This window comes from Cetorhinus maximus, chromosome 1 (genome assembly GCF_964194155.1).
Source record: "Cetorhinus maximus chromosome 1, sCetMax3.hap1.1, whole genome shotgun sequence".
Taxonomy (NCBI): Eukaryota; Metazoa; Chordata; class Chondrichthyes; order Lamniformes; family Cetorhinidae; genus Cetorhinus; species Cetorhinus maximus.
In genome coordinates this window covers 121,652,602-121,673,186 of record NC_135879.1, presented here as the reverse complement: position 1 = coordinate 121,673,186, position 20,585 = coordinate 121,652,602, and the positions used below count along the sequence as shown (strand labels likewise).

General features: G+C 42.9%; 1 long non-coding RNA gene across 2 annotated transcripts in view; it reads right to left on the bottom strand.

Annotated features, from left to right (window-relative positions):
• Positions 1–20,585, bottom strand: part of LOC144683048 (uncharacterized) — a 55,385-nt gene that overhangs the window by 34,084 nt on the left and 716 nt on the right. The gene's annotated exons all lie outside the window — the stretch shown is intronic.

The window sequence follows — 20,585 nt, the reverse complement described above, 5'->3', positions numbered from 1 at the left end:
TGCCCTGCTTTGTTACCGTCAACCTGCATTTTCTTTAGCCTGAAATGCTTGTCTACTTTTGCCTTAAAAGATGTAATGGTTCCAACTTAAGTATTTCTTCCATTAAGCATTATACTTTTCAGCAATTCTATACATAAATTTCTCTAAGCCATTCGCCTCACTTTCTTACTGACAATTTTAAATTAATGATTCCCCATCATTGATTCACCACTCCATCCCAGGCAACTGGGCTTTCACTTTATAGGTCCTGAGCTCTGTAATTCCACCCCCCCCTCCCTTCACAAACCTTTTTCTCCTCCTTTGAGAAGTTCCTTAAAACCTGCCCCTTTGACTATGTTGTTGATCACATGTTCTAATATCTCACTGTGACTCACTGTCAAAATTCATTTGATAATGCTTCTGGGAAGCATGTTGTAATGATTTACTGCATTCCAACTTGCTTCTCATATCCCTTAATTCCCTGAGAGACCAAAAATATATCTACCTCAGCCTTGAATATATTCAATGATGGAACATCCACAACCCTCTGGAGTGGACAAATTCAAAAGATTCACAACCCTTTGAGTGAAGAAATTTCCCCTCATCTCTGAACAAAATGATCGGCCCTTTATCCTGAGAATGAGCCCCCGTATTCTAGATTCCACAGCCAGCGGAAACAGCCTCTCCATGTCCATCCTATCAAGTCTTTTCAGAATCTTGTAAGTTTCAATGAAATTACCTCTCACTTTTCTAAACTTCAGAGAATGTACACCCAAACTACTTACCCTCTCATCTTAGGACAACCATATCATTCCAGGAACCAAGCTAGTGAAACTTTGCTGTACTGTCTCCAATGCAAGTATACCATCCCTGAAACATAGAGACTAAAACTGTACATAGTGCCCCAGGTGTGGTCTCAACAAAGTTCTGTACAATTGTAGCAAAATTTACTTATTCTTGCATTTACAGTATTCTTGCATTAAACAACATACCGTTTGCTTTCCTAATTACATGCTGTGCCTCAATGCTAGTTTTCTTTGTTTCTTTGTTGACCCTCTGAGCATCAATATTCACAAATTTCCAGCCTTTTAAAAAATATTCTGCCTTTCTATTCTTACTACCAAAATGAATAACCTCACACTTTCCACATTATCCTTTTATCTGCTACCTTGTTGTCCACTGATTTAACCTGTTTATATCCCTTTGCAGCCTTAGTGTTATCCCCACAGCTTGCATTCCCACCAGCTTTGTATTGTCAGCAAACTTAGATACATTACACTCAGTCTCTTCGACTGAGCCATTACTTGTAATTGTAATTTGTAAATAGCTGAGGCCCCAGCACTGATCCTTGCAGCAGTCCACTATTCACAACCTGAAAACATGAAAATGCCCTGTTTATACTTACTCTTTGTTTCCTGTCCATTCACCAATCTTCTATATATGTTAATATATTACTTCCAACTCCATTAGTGCTTGTCTAGTGTAGGGCAGCTTACCACATGCCTTTTGGAAATCCAAGTATACTCATCTATTGGTTCCCCCTTTATATACCGTATGAGTTACGTACTCAAAAACTCAAATAAATTTGATTTATTTATCTTTCCTAAAGTCATGTTGACTTTGTCAGATCATACTATGATTTTCTAAGTGCATTATTAAGACTTCCTTAATAATAGATTGCAGCACTTTCCTGACAGCTGATATCAGATTAAATAGTCCGTAGTTCCCTGTGTTCTCTCTCTCTTTTCTCTTGAATCTGCTGGAACCATTCGAGAATCTCGGGAAATTTGGAAAATCATAACTAGTATATCCACTATCACTTTAGCTACTCTTTGGAACTCTGAATGTAGGCCATCAGTTCCTGGGGATTGGATAGACTTTAGCCCCTTAAGTTTCTCCAATACTACTTTTCTGCTGATATCAATTACCTTAAGTTCCTCACAGTTATTAGTACATTGATTACCTTCTATTTCTTGTATGTAATTTGTGTTTGTACTGTAAAGGTAGACAAAAAAAAATTGTTTCTGCCATTTCATCATTCTGCATGAAAATTTGTCTTGTCTCTGCCTCTAGGGTACCAATGTTTACTTTAGCTACTCTTCTCCTTTTTATATACTTGTAAAACCTCTTATAAACTGTTTCATTTATTTCTGGCTAGTTTAATCACATATTTTAGTTTTTTCCCTTTTCATCAACATTTTTCTAAAACACTCCATTTCCTTAGATTTATTAGAATTCTTGACAACATTCTAAGCCTCTTCTTTAATATTATCCTTAACTTTCTTAATAAGCTACCCAATGGATTTTTTTCATTGAGATTTTGTTTTTTGATGGAATGTATTTTTGTTGAACATTTTGAATTGTTTCTTTAAATGTTTCTTACTGCTATTTATTGCCACGCCTTTTTGTCTATTTACCCAATCAGCCTTAGCCAGCTTTGCCCTCGTACCTATGTAATTGGCTTTGTTTAAGTTTAAGATTCTTCTTTGGGTCTGGACAATGTCAGTTTCAAACTTAACATGGAATTCAGCTGTATTATGGGGAAAAATTTTCCCCCCATTGGGGTAGTTGTGTGGGGGGCGGGCAGAGGCGGGAATGAACCTGATCAGCGCCCCCGATCGGGGATGCACTGCCATTTGACGTGGACGGGCCAATTAAGGCCCGCCCATCATGACGCGCACCCGGAAGCACCTCAGTGAGATCCATTTGACATGTGTAAGTTTAAATAAAGGAAGGAAAAAACATTTGAAACATGTCCCCTCATGTGACACTGTCACATGAGCTGGGACATGTCAAAGAATTAATGTAAAAATTTTTATTACATTTTAAAACACTTCATGAAACCTCATCCTGCCCGTGGATGAGGTTTCATGAAAGATGCGAAGGCCGCCTGGGCTCTTCGCCTGCCCACCAACCTTAAGGTTGGACGGGCAGCTCATTTAATTCAGTTAATGACTATTTAAATGGCCTTAATAGGCCTTTGACAGTTCGGTGGGCGTGCAGCTGAGTTGGCTGCGTGCCTGCCGAACTGACAATCTAAATGACGTGCGGTGACACAGGGACACACGCCCGACATCACCCCGCATCATTTTACACCTTGGCGAACGGGCCCTGCCCCCGCTTGCCGACTGGAGAATTCTGCCCATGATCACTTTTTCCTGGTGGATACTTTAATATGAGATTACTGATTAATCCTGCCTCATTGTACAATGCTAGATCTAAAATAACTTTATCGCTAGTTGATTCCACAAAGTAGTGTTCCATGAAGCTATCATGAAAGTATGCTACAAATTCATTTTCCAGACCATGTTTGGCCAAGTCCAAATCAAGATTAAAGTCCCCACAATTATTATATTCAGTTGAATCTTCGGATCGGAGAGCAGGGGAGGGGCCTGCTCACCGAGGCGTAAAATGATGTGGGGTGACGTCGGGCGTGCGTCCCGACATCACCATGCGTCACTTAGATTTTCAGTTCGGTGGGCGCACAGCCGACTCGGCTGTGCACCCGCCGAATGGTCAAAGGCCTATTAAGGCCGTTAATTAACTTATTAAGCCAATTGAGAAAGATGCCGATCCAAACTTAAGGTTGGTGGGCAGATGAAGAGCCCAGGCGGCCTTCACATTTTTCATGGAACCCCATCCGCAAGCGGGATGAAGTTTCATGAAGGGTTTATAAATTAAATACATTTTTTCATTAAAGTTCATTGACATGTCCCAGCTCATGTGACACTGTCACATGAGGGGTCATATCTTAAATTTTTTTCTTTTCTTTATTAAAATTTTTAAAACTTAAAATTTATCTCCCTGAGGCACCTCTGTGCCTCAGGGAGATTTCTGCGCTCTTTTGCGCGTGTACACGTGAAAGAGTGCACTCCCGACTCAGGGAAACCCCCCCACCCCACCCACTCAAGGAGCACACAGTGCTTCTGGCTACGTGTTACGCTGGGCGGGCCCCTTAATTGGCCCGCCCATGTAAAATGGTGGCATGGGCCCGATCGGGGGCACCGATCGAGCCCGCACCTGCCCCCACACAATCCCCCCAGTGGGGGGAAAATTCTCTCCACTGTCTTTGTTACTGCTTCCGTTCCCAAATTTTCTGAGTGAAGACCCTTTCTCACTCCTGTTCCTTTGTCAATCTTTTCTGTCAGGGCTACCCCACCTTCTTTTTCATTCTGTCTGTCTTTTGCACTCTGGTGGTAAGAGTTTGGAACTCTCTTCTGCAAACAGTAATTGACATTAATTTTGAAACTGAGCATGATAAATTTTTACTGTTTAAGGGGGGAGTAGCAGGTGAAGTTGGATAGAAGGCCACCATAGGTGGGGACAAAGGAGAAATTGACAAAGGCGTCATGAATAAAAGGACAAAGAGCATGTTAATGATAGTGGCACTGGCTAAAGGAGGTGCTGATAGTGGCATTGAGGTAAGAAAGCAGAATGTGGTAATAGCAGGACAAGGGTAAGCACTCTGGAAAGAACAACATGAACAAGTAACAGATGGCCCTTGTGGGGGTGTGGGGATGGGATGGTGGTGGGGAAAAAGATCAAAAATAGGATAAAAGGTGGGGATAAAACAATGAATAAATGAATAAAAATGAAAATAAATAAAAATAAAAATAAGTGGATAAAAAGTAAAAATAAAAAATTAATAAAAATGAATATTGAAAAAGGGGTTTAAAAAATGGGTGAGGATGGAGGAAAGAGTTCATGGTCTGAAGTTGTTGAACTCAATGCTAAGTCCAGAAGGCTGTAAAGTGCCTAGTCGGAAGATGAGGTGCAGTTCCTCCAGTTTGCGTTGAGCTTCACTGGAACATTGCAGCAGACCAAGGACGGACATGTGGACATGAGAGCAGGGTGGAGTGTTGAAACGGCAAGCGACAGGGAGGTCTGGGTCATGCTTGTGGACAGATCGAAGCTGCCTCACCTGAAAGGAGTGTTTGGGCCCTTGGACAGTGAGGAGGGAGGAGATAAAGGGGCAGGTGTTGCACCTTCTGTGTTTGCATGGGAAGGTGCCATGGGAGGAGGATGAGGTATTGGGGATGATGGAGGAGTGGGCTGGGGTGTCCCGGAGGGTACAGTCCCTACGGAATGCCGACAGGGGGGGTGAAGGGAAGATGTGTTTGGTGGTGGCATCATGCTGGAGTTGGCGGAAATGGCGGACGATTATCCTTTGAATGCAGAGGCTGGTGGGGTGAAGAGTGAGGACAAGGGAGACCCTATCATGGTTCTGGGAGGGAGAGGAAGTTGTGAAAGCAGAGGAAATGGGTTGGATATGGTTGAGGGCCCTGTCAACCACAATGGGTGGGAAACCTCAGTTAAGGAAGAAGGAAGACATGTCAGAAGCACCGTTTTGGAAAGTAGCGTCATCGGAACAGATGCAATGGAGATGAAGGAACTGAGAGAATGGGATGGAGCCCTTATAGGAAGCGGAGTGTGAGGAGCTGTAGTCGAAGTAGCTGTGGGGATTCAGTGGGCTTGTCATGAATATTGGTGGACAGTTTATCACCAGAAATTGAGACAGAGAGGTCAAGGAAGGGAAGGGAAGCCTCAGAAATGGACCACGTGAAAGTGATAGAGGGGTGGAAATTGGAAACAAAATTGATAAATTTTTCCAGGTCCAGACGAGAACATGAAGCGGCACTGAAACAGTCATTGGTGTCCCGAAAAGAGTTGTGGGAGGGGGCCTGAGTAGGACTGGAACAAGGAATGTTCTACATAACCCATAAAGAGACAGGCATAACTGGGGTCCATGCGGGTACGCATAGCCACACCTTTTATTTGGAGGAAGTGAGACAAGTTTAAGGAGAAATTGCTCAGTGAGAGAACAAGTTCAGCCAGACGGAGGAGAGTAGTGGTGGATGGGGATTGTTCGGGCCTCTGATCAAGGAAGAAGCGGAGAGCCCTCAGACCATCCTGGTGGGGGATGGAGGTGTAGAGTGATTGGACGCCCATGGTGAAGAGGAGGCGATTAGGGCCAGGCAACTGGAAATTGTTGATATGATGTAGGGCATCAGAGAAATCATGGATGTAGGTGGGAAGAGACTGGACAAGGGGAGAGAGAACAGAGTCAAGATAGGAAGAAATGAGTTCTGTGGGGCAGGAACAGGCTGACTAGATCGGTCTACTGGGACAGTCCTGTTTGGGAAGGAGGTAGAAGTGGGCTGTCTGTGGTTGGGAGTCTATGGGGTTGGAAGCTGTGGAGGGAAGATCTCCAGAGGAGATGAGTTCAGTGACAGTCCTGGAAACAATGGCTTGATGTTCAGTGGTGGGGTCATGGTCCAGGAGGAGGCTGGAGGAAGTGTCTGAGAGTTGGCGCTCAGCCTCTGCGAGGTAGAGGTCAGTGCGCCAGACAACACAGCACCACCCTTGTCAGCGGGTTTGATAACAAAGTCAAGGTTGGACCTGAGAGAACGGAGTGTGGCAAGTTCAGAAGGAGACAGGTTAGAGTGGGTGAGAGGAGCAGAAAAATTGAGACGGCCGATGTCACATCGACAGTTCTCAATGAAAAGATCAAGAGCAGGTAAGAGGCCAGAGGGAGGGGTCCAGGTGGAGGGAGAATATTGGAGGCAGGTAAAAGGATCCATGGAACAGGGTCTGCCTAAAGAAGTGAGCATGGAGACAAAGGCAGTGGAAGAAGAGTTCAGCATCGTACCAAGCCCGGAATTCATAGAGGTGAGGGCGTAAGGGTATGAAACTGAGTCCTTTGCTGAGCACTGAACGTTCAGCATCAGAGAGGGGATGGTCAGGGGGTATGGTGAATACACGGCCAGGGCTGAAGACGGGATGGAGTCAGAGGGATGGGAAGGGGTGGAGGGTTCTGAATGGGTGTTGGTATCAATGAATTGTTGTAGCTTGTGTTCCTTAGCACGTGAAAGGAAGAGACAAAATTTCTTGTTAAAGCGTCGGATGAGATGAAGAATAAAATGAAACTGGGGACAAGGACAGCTTTGAGATAGGGTGAGTTATTGCTGCTGGAGAGAGAGGTCCAGTATGTTCATATGGCGGCACATGACACTGAGGGCGGATCTCAGGATGTGGCAAGAACAGCAGTCCGAAGAACGTTGCATGTCCCAGAGATACTGTTAGGCCTGCTGAGTTTTTCCAGCATTTTCTGTTTTTGTTTCAGATTTCCAGTATCCACAGTATTTTGCTTTTATCTTGATAAATTTTTGTTAGCCAAACATATTGAGGGATATTGGACAAATTAAGTCACAGATTAGTTTTGATCTCATTGAATAACGGAATAGATTCAAAGGACTAAGTAGCCAACTTCTGTTCCTATGCACCAGTGGTAAAGTGGAATGCTATGTGCCTTTAAGCGAATGTAGTTAATTGACCATGTGACTGTATTGACCAATCACTACATAGCACGGGCTACTTGGGTAATTGGGAGCCTAGAGCTGGAGGTGATTGAAGAAGAACACATGGTGTTCGTGCTCTGTTCTTAGTTCCAATACGCCACCTGTGTTTGTTCAGTAAATCGGTCTCTCTGCCTATATTGTTTCAAGCACCAACTAATGTGTTAATAACAGGGCGCAGCTAGCGTTCGACCGACAAAGTGAACCTGAAAACTAAAAACATAAAAATGGTGACAAGGATAAACCGGATCAATTGATGGCAATCAAGAAAGCTGCAGCAATGTTACTTCGCCACTACATTGAAAGCTGTTTGAAAGTGCAGGGTCCTTAGTCATCGAGTATGCTGCAGTTTGGGCATCTTGAACCATTCAACCCCGTTTCCGATAACTGGTCTCATTTCTTCGAATGCCTAGCGTTCTTCTTTACTGCTAATGACATTGCGGGGGAGGACATGAAGAGGGTGATACTTTTTTCCACATGTGGAAGCAAAATGTATGGGCTGATCCGCAGCCTCACGTCACCTAACACCCCTGATACCAAGACTTTTGATGAGTTAGCAAACATTGTTAAAAACCACCTGAAGCCAAAGCTCTTTGTCGCTATGCAGTGTTTTAAATTCAGTTCGAGGAATAGGCTTCCAGGTGAGACAATCACTGACTATGTAGCTGCTTTAAAGGAATTAATGGAATATTGTGAGTTCGGAACTTCAATTAATGACATGTTGAGAGACCGATTGAAATGCAGAATCGGGGACGATGCTATTCAAAAGCAATTGCTATCTGAAACTAATCTGGACTTAACTAAGGCATTAGAATTGGCAACAGCCATGTAGGGCTCTGTTATGGACTCAGAGGCAATGAAAGATACACAAAATGGCGCTGTCCATCTTGTGGGGCGGGAAGGGCCGGTAACAAAAGATGTGAAAACATCAGACTCCACAGAAAGACGGGACATGCCCACTATGTACAGACCATTGAAGAACAACAGTACTACAGTGAAAATCCATGACATTAATGAGAAAAACGCATCCAGGCAACCTGCAGGTGATCGACAGTTCAGAAATATCGAATGCTTTTTCTGCCACCACAATGGTCACATAATGTGGCACTGTAAAGATAGGCTGAGACAGCATGTTAAAAACAAAGGTAGAAATCACAAAATCACCCTTGTTGAAGAGCCAGTGGAAGCAGAACCTGACAGCTACTCATTATACAACCTGAAAGTGGGTAGAACTGAGCCAATCCAGGTAGTCATTAGAGTCAATGAACAACCCATCAAGATGGAGGCGACACTGGGCCATCAATGTCTGTCATAGGAGAACATACGTTCAGATACTTCAATAAAGGAATCCATCCTTTAAGTATGGAAGAATCAGTCACTAAATTAAAAACATATATGGGTGAAGAAATAAAAGTGAAAGAGATATGTCAAGTCTTGGTGCAGTATGGGGATCAGTCAGCACATTTATCCCTTATAGTAATAGCTAGGGTGGGCCCCAGTTCAATTGGCTGCAACTGGCTCAAAAAGATTAAATTGCAATGGGCTGAGATTTTTCAAATCAGGACGAGAAACTTACAGGAATTGTTACAAAAGTACGCTTCTATTTTCAGTGACGAGCTAGGAAGGATTCGGGGGCTAAAAGCTAAACTCCACGTGGGCCCTAACGCAACCCCCAGATTTATCAGAGCCGGACCAGTCCCTTATGCTCTACGGGACAAGGTCGAGAGCAAGATAAACAGGTTGGAAAATTGGGGTATCTTACAACCGGTGTGATTTTCTGAGTGGATGGCACCCATAGTGCCCATACTGAAGCCAGGCCGAACTGTTCGCTTATGCCGTGACTATAAGTTAATTGTAAACAGAGTGGCCAAAGTTGATAGACACCAATACCAAAAATTGATGAATTATATTGGCAGGGAGCATCACATATTCAAATCTCGACATGAGCCACGTCTACCAGCAGGTAGAGTTGGAAGAAGGCCCTAGGAAATTCGTGGCCATCAATACATATCAATATATTCAAATACCTTTTAGGGTCTCATTGGTATGTGCTATTTTCCAGTGTACCATGGAAAATCTGCTTCAGGGACTGCCCCATGTCATTGTTTATCTGGATGATGTCTTAGTCACTGGACGAACTGACGAAAAACACTTAGCTAATTTGGAGGAGGTGGTGAAATGCTTCTCACATGTGGGGGTACACTTGAAGCACGAAAAATGTCTTTTCCAAGCCAAAGAGGTAGTTTACTTGGGCCATAAGGTTGACACATAGGGCCTGCATCCCGTGGAAGAAAAGGACAAAGCTATTCGTGAGGCACCTGCACCGAGAAACACTACAGAACTAAAGGCCTTCTTAGGCATGATAAACTACTATGGCCGATTTGTCCCAAATCTATCAGCTGTACTGACTCTGTTATACGCATTGCTTAAGAGAAACCATAAATGGATTTGGCAAGCTCCGCACCGGGATGCCTTTCTGAAGGTAAAACAATTGTTAAGATCATCGGCCCTTCTGGTCCATTTTGACCCAAAGAAAGAATTGATTTCAACTTGCAACACATCCCCTTATGGGGAAGGGGCTGCACTTTCACATCGGATGGTGGATGGCTCCGAGCGACCCATTGGTTATACATCTCACACACGCAGTGCTGCAGAACGACAATATTCTCAAATTGAAAATGGGGGCTTGTCTGCTGTATTTGGTGTTCAGAAATTCCACGAATACCTCCATGATCGACATTTTCACATTATGCAGACCACAAACCTCTGCTGGGATTATTTGGAGAAGATAAGGTGATACCCCCCATCGCATCTGCTCGCATCCAGAGGTGGGCACTGATATTGGCTGCTTACGAGTACACTTTTATTCACCGATCAGGAAGCCAGGTCGCACATGTTGACGTGCTGAGCTGTCTTCCCCTGCCAGATAACAACGTGAAGGTTCCAATTCCCCAGGAACTTGACTTAGTAGTATATTTTTCTGGATTCCTCCCCTGTCCAGGCCAAACAAATCCATACGTGGACAAGCTGAGATCCACTTTTATCTCAAGCCCGGGAGCAGGTCTTGAATGGATGATCAGGTGATCCAAAATCTGATGACATGAAGCCCTATTTCAATCACAGATATGAGCTCACCTGCCAGGACAGCATATTGCTCTGGGGAGCAAAGGTTATCGTGACCCCGAGAGGACGAAGGCCATTACTGGCTGAATTACATTGCTCACCCTGGCATTAATAGGATGAAGATGCTCACGCGCAGCTACTTGTGGTGGCCAGGGATGGACACAGACATCAAAACCCGAGTCAAAAGTTGTCTTCAATGCCGGCAGGCACAAAAGCTACCCCCCTTAGCTCCATTGCACCCCTGGGAATGGCTGGGGTGGCCACGGGTGCGCCTCCACATCGACTATGTGGGGCTCTGATTGGGCATGATGTTCCATTTACTAATAGACGTCCACTCCAAGTGGGTGGATGTCTACGAAGTCTGGTCACCCACGTCTGCTGCCACCGTAGACCGTTTGCCACAGAGTTTTGCAGTCCACGGGTTACTAGAGGTGCTCGTGCTGGATAATGGGACTCCATTTACCAGCGGGGAGTTCCACAGGTTTACAACCCTCAACGGAATAACTCATATCAAAACCTCGCCTCGCCACCCCGCCTCTAATGGTTTGGCTGAGCGGGTGGTCCAAACTTTTAAGTCCGGGATGAAAAAGCTGAACAGGGATTCCATCAGCACCGGATTGTCACAGTTTCTGTTTGCATACTGGACAATGCCAAACATGACCACCGGTATTGCCCCCGCTAAATTACTAATGAAGAGACATCTCCGCACCCATCTAACTCTTATCACGCCAAATTTAGATGGGAGGGTGGAGTGAAGCCAAGGGACCCAGAAGGCTAGGCATAGTGGCCATAATCATGAAAGAAATTTCACGGTGGGAGACACAGTTCTCTCCAAGAACTTTGGGGATGGGCCCAATTGGCTGTTAGGCGAAGTGAATGCCGTGGCAGCACCTCTCTCCTATAATGTATCAGTAAATGGCCGAATAATTAGATGACACGTAGATCATCTCTGGAGAAGAGAGACAATCCCACAAGAAGGAATGCCGTCATCATTTGCATTTGAGTCTGCACCGCATGTGGAAGAAATGTCACACGATTTGGAAGTACCGGTGGGGCCCGTTGGACCCGAGAGGGTCAAAGACACAAACTTTCCCAATTCCACTGATGAACCTGGTGGACAGTTGATCCCTGGGAAGAGAGTCTCGAGAAATCTAGCCAAGGCCGTTATGGCGCTCGACATGTCCAAGGAAGCCTCCTGAGAGACTTGACTTGTAAGTAGTTATTCATGTAAGTAATTGGGATGTTGTGAATCTTGTTAATTGTACTCCCAAGTAAAGGGGGAGGGATGTGGTAAAGTGGAGTGCTATGTACCTTAAGAGAATGTAATTAATTAACCATGTGACTGTATTGATCAATCGCTATACAGCGCAGGCTATTTGGGTAACTGGGAGTCTAGAGCTGCAGGTGATTGAAGAAACATACATGGAACAGAATTTTGGCTCGGCGTGTGCCCGACACGCTCAAGCGTAAAATGATGCGCGATGACGTCAAGTGAGCCTCCTGATGTCATTGCGCACTTGTAGGATATTTCAGTTGGCGGGCACGCGCAGGAGTCAGCAGTGCACCCACCGACAATTAAGAGCCCTGTTAAGGCCCTTACTCCATTAATTGAGTAGAATTTTTCACTGCCCGTCCAACCGTTTTGTTGCTGGGCGGGCGAAAAAGCCAAGCAACCTTTGCATTTTTGGTGAAACCTCATCCACGGGCGGGATGAGGTTTCGATCAGTGATTTAAAAAAAATAAAAACTTTTTGCACTCCTATTTAACATGCCCCTGCTCGTGTGACAGTCACATGAGTGGACACGTTTTCATTATTTTTCATTTCTTTATTTTGAGTGCTGAAAATCTTCAGCTCTCTGAGGTAGCTTTGTGCCTCAGGGAGCTTCTACTGTGCGCATGTGTGAACTTTAGTGCTTGCTCTCCTCTCACCCCCACCCTGGCAGCGCAGCAGTGCATTTCTCACGCTGGCTAGTCATTAATTGTCCAACCAGCATGAAATCACGGTCGGGGCCCGATTGCGGGTGGCAGTCGGCTTCCCGACCAGTCCCGGGACTGCCTGCCACGCCCACCCGTCAAGGGCAAAATTCTGCCTATTGCGTTCATGCTCTGTTCTTCGTTTCAATAAACCACCAGTGCTTGCTTAGTTAATCAATCTCTCTCTGCCTCTACTGTTTCAAGCACCAACTAATGTGTCAGTATCAAGGGCACAGCTAGCGTTCGCTGGACAAAGCAAACCTGGTAACCAAAAACATAAAAACCCCAATGCTAATGCAACCACTCAAAGCATGGAAATTGACTTTGTGGAATTTGCAAATATTTTTTTGATGAACTTAGTGCAATAACAAAATATGTTCAGACAATGCTGAGTGAAGGTTTCTGTAATAACATCATAAGCCCATTCTCTAGAAATGTATTTGTGACTTTGGTGCACAGCATAGAAAGAAAATTTCCCCACCCAAAAATATTACAAATATATACAAACAATTACTTCTGTCTTGCCTTTCTAATGAACAAAATGTTTGTCTATAGTTTGCTAATGGAATCCATCTGATAAAACCTGAAAATCATGCTCAATTAATGTTAAGGCCCCAGTGTTGGTGGAGAGAGAGCAGAGTGCGAGTATTTGTAGGGTGGGGTTAATTAAGAAATACCTGAAATGAGTTAAACAACAGGACTTCATGATCATTTGGTGGCACTGGGAAATTTTGAGAGAGCAAGGAGTTGTTGGGCATGGCAGGTGCTTTTTCTTGAGGGGCTGAAGGAACGCACTCCTACTCCTCCTGGACCACAAACAGTGCTATAAAAAAAATACGCTTGCTTAATCTGGATGTTCCTATCGCCCTGGGATACACTACTAGCCAGCATTAAATTTGAATTGCTGCCACTATTTCGGGAATGGAGCTTCATTTACATTTTCTAATCACAGAATCACACAGTGCAGAAGAGTCCCTTTGGCCCATCGAGTCTGCACCGACACGTGAGAAACACCTGACCTACCTACCTAATCCCATTTACTAGCACTTGCCCCATAGCCTTAATCACGGATATGACTCTCTAGAGCAGATTACTCAGACACCCTCAAACTTGCTGCATTCAAACCAGAAACTTGGACATTTGTGACAAGTTAGGGTCGGGTTTCACAAATTTGCCGATTTATTCCCCACTCCCCCAGCTCCATCTTGCTCATCATTTGTGGGTGTGGTGATGTGGGGTGGAGGGGAGGAAGGTGGAAGGTAGATAGTGTTCAAATTCCCCCAGTTGGATTTTCTCATTGCTGATATATGTTTCCTAAGCATGCATTTGCTATTTATTAGAAGAACATTAAGTTTATTAATAGCATTACGAGGATGTGCTTTTTTTAAAAAAAAAGGGACAATTTCAAAGTTTTCTTTTTCTGGCTGAATTTAAAAATAAACTGAAACCCTCTAAAAACAGTGGAGATTGCCCGGAGGGCTACAATAATCAACTTGCATTCCACCAAGTGGAATGGGAAAAAAGACACTCAAACGCTTGGGGAGTGTGAAAGACCCCATCATGCTACATTGGTTTTACGCAATCCTGAAACTTTGCAAATATTTTTGAGGTGAGACATCAAAGTGCAATTACCTGTTCTAAAACAATGACTGCTGCAGACATATACTAATAGAATCTCTCTGGAATATACAGCCGGTAGAGTACTTTAAGGAACTGTTTACCAAACAGGAGAGAGATCAAGAGAATGCTGTACTCAAACAGGCTGAAGCCGTTGGCGCTCTCTGTTTCTCTCTCTCTCCCAGAAGTATTATGCCCAGATTTGTAAAGAAACCATTCTAAGAGAAATCTACTGCAAACCGAGATCTTTTGGGAATAAAACGTAGAAATCCATTCAGGAAGATAACTAAACAAAATGGCCACAACGTGAAATCACCGCATTGAGATCGGCCAAGAACAGCTAACTCCTTTGTTTCATCTTCTTCATGAACTGTAAAAAATCCTTAAGCCTATCTCCTCTTATTCTGCCATCTGCATTAGTGTGTGTGAGGGTCCAGGCGAATGTGTGTGACATATGAATGGTGGTTACGGTTTACCTAGTCTTTTTTTTTAATTCAGGAAATAGTTTCAATAAACTTATCTTGTTTTTTTTTAACCTAAGAAAACCTGTTTGACTAATTATTCACTGTCTAAAAGCATAACTAATGGGACTCCTGCAGTATTGGCAAAGAACATCCTCTCTAAATTCACAAAAAAGCCCTATTATGGTCAGACCTGCAAAGGGAAAATAGGGGACTCATTTTACCCCTCCTCATGTGGCTGTAAATTTAGACACAACTTGTATGCATAACATGTTCTTAGTCTTTCATCGACATTTTGTGGGTGTTTTTAATATTCATTCTCAGGGTATGGACATTGCTAGCAAGGTCAACTTATTGCCCATCCCAGTTGCCCTTGAGAAGGCTGTTCTGGGCTGCCTTCAATCCCTGCAATCTATGAGATGAAGACACTCCCACAGTACTATCAGTAAGTAATAACTAATAATATTTGTATAGCTGGGGAGGCAGTTTGTTCAATGTCAAGGTTAACAATCCATTGAACGGCTTCATCTGACACAGTGTGAATGGCTGTAATGCCACCAGGAATGGATCTCTCAAGGCAGGAATTCAGTATGAGGGCGATGGCCTGACACTGGTGGCCACAGTCACAATTTGAGCTGTCCCTCATGTCCCACTTGGGGAGCAAATGGACACAGCTTCCCTGGCCTGTCCTCAAGCAAGTGGTCCAGATTTTTTTGTGGAAAGTTGAAACCTGGGACTTCACCACTGGAATCAGTTCCCTGGTGAAGTTTGCAATCAATCAGGAGGCGCACCATCGAGATGTGGGGCCATCATCAGTTTGTCGAGTGTGGAATGTGTTCCAGTCGGGACTATGAGATTTCAGACGAGTGTGTGGGGTTTTTCTTAGGCGCTGGATTAGTGAGAATGCTTCCTTAGTTGTCTGCCAATAACTGAATACTGGGTATACCATGAAATTCATATGTGAAACTGTCCTCCAAGTCAAATTTCAGTGTGTAGTAGAGCAATAGTATATGATGTCCTTCATAGTTGATCTGTTTTTTAAAAAATTACTACAAAGGATATAAATAGCGATACCTGCTGCTCGAGTTGTGGGAGACAACAGTATGGATAGAGATGAGTGTTGTAAGAAAATATGACCTCTCGTCTTCACTATAAAAATAGGCACACTATAGGAATATACAAGGTCTTGCCAAGTTCATTATTTCATATGATCTGTGCTATTTTTCAAGTTGCATTTTATGAATTTGTTCATTATGCTACCAAATGAGCACCTGCATTAAGATAAGTATATAATGAGGGCAGTCCATTCGAAGTAAGAAAACAGTTCTGCTTCACTGAAAAAACAACACCACATTCTCAGCCTTGCAGGAAATTTTCAAGAAGTACATAATTTGAAATTTATTCCTCCTTATACATTTATAGTTTCATTGGATTCAGTCTTCCAAAAGTAATTAGTGGTAAAGATCATGCTATTAGTGGAATGATAGTTTCTGTAATACACATAATAATCATAATTGTCACAATTTGAGCTGTCCCTCATGTTCCACTTGGGGAGCAAGTGGCCACATCTTCTCTGGCCTGTCCTCAAGCATTTGAAGGTGGTCCAGATTTTTTTGTGGAAGGTTGAAACCGGGGACTTCATCACTGGAGTCAGTTACCAGGTTGCAGCTGGTGAAGTTTGCAGCAATAGGCACACGAGCAAATTCTGGATGAACAGGATGCATGATGGAGTGCACAGAAATTGCCAACTCACTTTAGATTTAGAAAATATGATGAGTAAAAGCAGAAATCACAGACTGAAATGAAAGCCTCTTTCTATTCATATATTAAAAAGAACTTTTGGTTTTATTTCTGAGAGCCTCTCAGAGCACATTACCGTGTTATTTACCTACAGTGTAATCACTCTCCTCTACTTCTCACACTGCAACTTTTCTTAGCTGATCATTAGCTCCCATTATATTTCTCTGCCAATCATGAACTCTTGACTTATGTAACCCATTCAATTTCCAAGTAAGCTGAAAATGTGGTATTACGCATCCATAAGAGGCTAACTAATGCCCCTCACCTGGCAGAAAAAGGAGAGTGTTGGAGTTAGAATCATAGCATTGCATTTCATGCCCCTCACTAACCACTATATAGTCTTCAGAGTTTTCATGAACAGCCAAAACCCACATGTGACTCAGGTGGGAGCCTCATCAATCCACGCAAACTGGGCTCCTATGTTGTTCAGAGGTAATGGATACTTGGCTCAGTCAAATCTTTTGGGCAAGATGAAGAGGTGTGATAGAGAGGTAAATGTTAAAATTATTTTTGTGGGAAGGGCAGGACTCCTCAGGACTCCGTAAGAACAATGTAAAATGCTGTTGTAGGTTCCATTTTCCCATGTGCCACTGCTTCTATAATCACTCTCACCTCCTCCATTCCCTGACAACACCCCACGCTTGCCACCCCAAAACCCGGGTCACTGTTTCCGTTGTGTACAGTCCGCCCAAGATTGCACTGGTCCAGAGCCATTAAGCCACTGTGAGAAAGCTTGTTTGGGGCATGTTGTTTTTCAGGTGTACATTAATGAGGCCCAGCCCTCACTGTGGACCAGGCCTTTTGCTGTAGATATCCAACAACTGCCCAGAAATTAAATTCCACCATGCAGCGCCAATTCAGGTTCAAAGCTTCATTTAAAATTCCATTCCTTTTAAGATAGTAAGATGCAGTCAGAACATATAAGTATTTCCACATTTTCTAAAACAGTGACGAATTTCAAATGAACTATGATTCATCAGCCAGTGGAGATATTAATTGTGTATGATGGCTGACTATTGAATATTCTATTTGTGGCAAAAATTAAGACCGTTTGTGAAGAAAAGAGATTTGTTCAGATTAATTTATAGAGGGGGAACACAATCTGCACTTTTAAAATGCTCGGAAACATAGATCATATAAGAGTATGCAGGTTCAATTTTATTGTCACTTTATTGATGACTAACCATTATGTTTCATTCTTGGCTAGTTTTCCAATTTTTTAGCAGAATATATTTCTCCTGAACTCTGTTAACCGCTACTACAAATATTGGCCACTGCTGTACCTCTATGCCTATCAATATTTTTTTGTTTAGATTTTTCAAAGAGAATTTGAATGTTGAAATGGCGGAACTATGGAACGACAGGGTAAGTTGTCAAAATATCTCCTGCTTCTACAATTTTCCTTGTGACTTTTCTGAGTGCTGAATATCAAAATCCAAATTTGTGTGTGCTAAGTATTGGCCAACAGCTGATCTGGATCTTCACACCATCTGGGATTGTAAGCCCCATCAGATCCTCCACTGTTGTTAACGTCCACAACTAATTTGAGCAGTGGAAGCAATTTCTCATGTAAGCATTGATTTACCTACCTGTTGGTAAGTATCTTTGACTACTGAGGGAGGACAATGCAAACTAAAACAGGAGACCTTCTTTTACAATGTGGTGGACAGTTAAAGCTAACCAAAAACGTATTGAATAAAAGGATATAATGCATGTTGATGTCCTGATCTCAGCAAACAAAATGAGTAACAAAGGCTTTAGGTAAGGAGCTTATCTGGGAACTGGAACTAAGTGTATCCTTGCACAAACACCTGTGACCAGAAGAGATGCAGGCTGCATCATGAAGGACGTGCTTTGAACTCTCCTGTTGCTGCAAAAGGTTCTGCTGAATTTAATGCATTTAAGAGATAGCTGGATAAAAACATGTGGGAGAAAGGAATAGAAGAAAATCTTGATAGAGTTAGATGAGGTAGGGTGGGCAGGGGTTTGTATGGAACATAAAGTGGAACAGTTTGGTTGAATAGCCTGTTTCTGTGCTGTAAATTCTATGTAATTCAAAAAGCCTTTTCAACTGCCAGGGGACATGTACTTCATCTACGCTGTGTCCTGCAGACCACCAGGGAACTAAACAAATAGATCTCCAAGGAAACAGATTGCTCAGGCAATTACCCAAAGTACTACATCGATTTTAATGGATTGCATAAAAAGAAAACAAAGTTTAAATATTCTGTCAGTTGCTCTGTTCCAACATAAGAAGACGTGGGTTTTTGGTATCCTAATTAAAATATGCTGAGGGTCTAGACGAATCCTTAATATCTTCACTGCTGGGATTACTCTCGCCGTATATTTCAGGGATGCTTTTGGAGCATCGAATCAACCATCTTTTGACACTGGGGTTATCAGTTCCACTTAGAACCTTTGATTCCAACTGAACCCACTTTGGCCATGAGCTATTGCAGCCAGTTTCGTTCTTATGTTACTCTGTTCTCAGACACGTAAAGTTGTGATATTTTCCCCTATCTGCCGCAGGCTCGTGCAACAAGTTAATTTAATATTTTATTCTGTCTCTTAATACCTGTACCTGTAAAAACATCCATCGGTTTCTGTTAGGTAAAGACCCTTATGGTTTGAAGAGATCCTAAATGAACTAACAGGAATATTTCTAATTTTACAAAGACATAGAGGGAGAGATAGCTTTCTCCCTCTCCTGCTGAGCTACTTCTAGAAAACGATTATAACTGGCTGTCTATTACTGATCAGTTGTGGGGGTGCAGACCACACTATTTATATCTTAATTAGAAAAGGATGTATTCCTACAGTCAATAAACCAACCAGGGTGAAAGAAGTGACAGAAGGTCTCACCCCTCCCCCTCCAACCCACACTCTTTAGTTCTGACAATTGAACTAGATATATGTCAAGCCTTACGATTGTCATTGAGTCACTGGGCATGGCTTTATACCCAGCATGACAGACAGTGTGGCTCAAATTCAACAGTGTTCCATAACAGGCGCAAAATGATCAGTGTGATGAACATATGTGCTTGATGAGAAAAGCTCGAGGAGAGTGCTAAATGCTTCCTCAGGCCACAATGGAATAAATATGGCAAGCTGCACTTCTACTCCTCCTGGCCCGACATTAAAATATGTGAAGAAAAGAATTACCTGCTGGTTTCTTCTGCAGCATTCAATTACCCTTTTTTAAGGACCACTGGTTAGGCAACTGCGAAACCTGAAAAATGTGTCAGAGTTTGTGCAGTGGAAACTCTGACTAATCTTAAGAAGTGTTCTGAAAAAGGTCAAAGAATCATCACTTTACTATTAAATGAGACCTCTGGTCATTTCAAATGGGCATCAGAACCAACTAAAAAATAAGATCCGGATGAATTTAGCAGCATTGACATGTTGTATGCCTCTAAAATGGGCATGGTGTTGAATTTTGTGTCTATGTTTTATGACCTTTTCCCAACCAATCTTGCACTTTTCAAGAATTATTTTCAGAAAAATGGGATGTTATGATATCTTTATGTTCCATTATGTTAAAGTTAAATGTTTTAAGTTGAAGATAATGGCTTCTAATGCTGTTCACTATCTCAGTAATGGGATGCAGTCCTACAAACTTCCAAGATCTCTGTGGTCCTCCAATTTTGGCCTCTTGCGCATCCCCAGTTTTAATCACGTCACCACTGGCATCGTTGCTTTCAGTTGCCTAAACTCCACAATTCCCTCCTTAAAGCACTCCACCTCTCTACCTCGCTCTCCTCCTTTAAGGCAATCCTTAAAACTTACCTGTTGACCAAGCTTTTGGTAATCCACCCCCATATCTCGTTATGTGCCTCAATGTCATACTTTGTTCTGGTAACACTCCTGTCGAGTGCCTTGGGACATTTTACGATGATAAAGGCACAATATAAATGCATGTTGTTGTTGTAAAGAATTTGCACAAGATTTTCCTGGCGTAGTGAACTTAGTGGTCTTATTGCCTGAATACCTAGGAACCTCTATTGCTCGAACTAACCGAGAACTTGTGTTAGTTGATAGCCTTTTCCGAGCATTCAGATCATCAGATAATCTCAATTTCAAGTGGGTTGAGTTCAAGCTAATCTCAATTTTAAGCATGCTTCAAATAATTTATATTATGAATTCTTGAAGGTACTCTTTGGGAAATTTGTCAGGAATTTATTTCCAAAGCTGTACATAGCACTTGCAAAATATCACCCTTCTTGCATTCAACTATTTATATAGTATCCAGCGTGTGTTGAATGATCACGAAATAACA